Consider the following 3,043-nt stretch of genomic DNA (forward strand, 5'->3'; position numbering starts at 1 on the left):
ACTGGATGGAAATTACAAGTGTAATGGCTGTGCTCAATGCAATGGCACTTATAAATGCAGATCCTTCAAACACCCACAAACAGGGAAATCGATCCCAATCAAAAGTGTTATTACGTGCTCCACTAAGGCAGTTATTTATCTTATAACTTGTCCTTGTGGTAAAAATTATGTGGGTAAAACAAAGCGCGAATTAAAAGTACGTATCTCAGAGCATCGTAGCACCATTAGGTGCAAAAACTTGACTTACCCAGTTGCGGCCCACTTTTTGGAGGCAGGCCACTCGATTTCGTCTCTGCGTTATATTGGCATCGAACATGTCACCCTCCCTAGGAGACGGGGTGACCTTGATAATTTATTGTTAAAACGAGAGGCTGCCTGGATCTTTAACTTAAAGACCCTTGCTCCCTTCGGTCTCAACGTAGACTTTGATCTGAAGCCATTCTTGTGATTATTGTGACTTTGCCATTGTAATTGTTTGTAAGCTTGTGTAGTCTAAAATGAATCTATGATCGTATGCTATCCATTTGTTTTTTGTATGCTGTTCTTTGTATGCCATTTTAATATTTGAGAATTAACCAATGATATTAGGCCACTTTTGGCCATGATTACAGACACCTGTGTGTCTTTTGACACTATATAAACGAGTCATCCCGCAGTGTTTGTGATTATACCTTGATGTAGACAGCTTCGCTGTCGAAACGTTGGATATTACATTTTTGCATCTGAGCTTCTAGAGTGTGCGGCTCTCCTTTATTTTCAAGTTTTCTACTCCTCTAGCCAGCACCTCGCCTAAATAGGTGTGCGTTTCTTTTTCTTCAGCAAACTCCCCAGACCTTAATCCCATTGAGAACTTGTGGTCAATCCTCAAGAGGCGGGTGGACAAACAAAACCCCACAAATTCTGACAAACTCCAAGCATTGATTATGCAAGAATGGGCTGCCATCATTCAGGATGTGGCCCAGAAGTTAATTGACAGCATGCCAGGGCGGATTGCGGAGGTCTTGGAAAAAGAAGGGTCAACACTGCAAATATTGACTCTTTGCATCAACCTCATGTAATTGTCAATAAAAGCCTTTGACACTTATGAAATGCTTGTAATTATACTTCAGTATTCCATAGTAACATCTGACAAAAATATCTAAAGACACTGAAGCAGAAAACTTTGTGGAAATTAATATTTGTGTCATTCTCAAAGCTTTTGGCCACGACTGTATGTCTAAGGTCTAAGGTTGGGAGATGCTTCTGAAACACGGGTGGGAATGTTGCATGAGGAAGATACAAAGAATGAAGAGGAAACATTCTGTTACACGTCCTGTGCCAGTATTGCAGAAACTCCAATGTCAAAGCAGCAGTGAATGATGATGGAGGATGTGAAACCTGAAGCACTTTAAGACAGTCAGTCTGATTAGTGGTTATGAATTCAATTGCACTTGCAATGATTTTTCTTGAATTATGTATGTTTAGAGATATATTTTTGTTTAACTTATTGTTAGTTTTGTCACCATGACAAAAAAAAGGCAAGGCATGGCTGAGATGTGCATGACCTTTGTTGTAATATCATCATATAATATATTCGATCCAAACTCAAATATCAAAGGCTCTTTTGGCATGTAGGTGCAATGTCATTTTGAATTGGAATGAAGCTATGGTTTCCTTCCTCTCAAATTGTTCCTATAGAATGTATTTTTTATTTTTTTTGTATTGTCTCCCAGAGTTAAAAGATCCACAATAGTGTGCTGTACTGTTTTCTACTTTTTATTCTGGATTGACAACTTGTAGTAGATAATCTGTTTGTCAGGATGTGATCAATTTCACTTGACTGCCTTACTACACTCGAGGAGCATTGTGGGCCAGGGACTGTATGTTTTATATGTTAATTAACTCATTAATATCAAAGTCTTCATTTAATTTAAGTTAGGAGAAGTTGCCCAGACAAATGTATGCCCTCAAATGTCTTGCTTCTCTCTTTGATTGTTATGTGTAGCCATTATAGGTACGTTATCCCTAGCTTTTGAGAACGTTGGCTAATAGCTGTATCATAAATATTGCTTTATTTATAATAAAGAGGTAGGGGATCAAGTGTATCCTTACCAAAATAAGACGTACATCTCTATACTAACTTCCCCATATCATTTGAACCTATAGAATAATTATTCTAAAGTTAATCTTTGAACAAACTACCATTTGTTCTGAACCAGATGTTGAAATAATAACTTGGTAAATGATGGCATTATACCTAATGCAGTTAGGTAATGACCATGCAGTCCAGGAATAAACCCTGTTAATCTTTCAGAAATGTGTGCAATCCCTTACAATTATACAGAAATCTCTGCACTGGAAAGGGAAGGTTTAGAGGGAAAACAAAGGGTATATTTAGAGTGATTACAGAAATGAATGGTTGATACCATAATGTTTAGTTTATGTTCATTTTGATGGGTTAATATTAAAAATATAATATATATAATAATGTCTTACATGTCTAATACAGATGACAAAAAAAAAAGTAATCTGAGAAGAGCTATTGTTTGTCATACTGGGCTCCTGAATGGCACTGCATCAGTCTAAGGCACTGCATCTCAGTGCAAGAGGTGACACTACAGACCCTGGTTCAAATCCAGGCTGAATCACATCTGGCTGTGATTGGGAGTCCCATAGGGTGGCACACAATTGGCCCAGTGTTGACTGGGGTAGGCTGTCGTTGTAATTAAGAATTTGTTCTTAACTGACTTGCCTAGTTAAATATAAACTATAGGGGGAAAACTACCCTAAAATTGAACAAATACTGTAACACAGACTACTTATAGAACATATATATTTTATAGGGAAATAATAGTCCTGAGGAGGCTGGTTAATAACTGATTAGGTGACCATTTCATCCACACCCTACTTGTGTACTTCGTTGGCCCCCTCCCTTTATTCTACAATCCTGGTAGAACGAATGATGTCATTATTTTTGACCGTGGAAAGGGAGGGGACCTCACTGATTCCAACTGCTGCACCTCGTCCCTAACCAATAGAGATTAAGCGCCACCACTGCCTTTCC

Source organism: Salvelinus namaycush, chromosome 20 (assembly GCF_016432855.1).
Source record: "Salvelinus namaycush isolate Seneca chromosome 20, SaNama_1.0, whole genome shotgun sequence".
Classification (NCBI taxonomy): domain Eukaryota; kingdom Metazoa; phylum Chordata; class Actinopteri; order Salmoniformes; family Salmonidae; genus Salvelinus; species Salvelinus namaycush.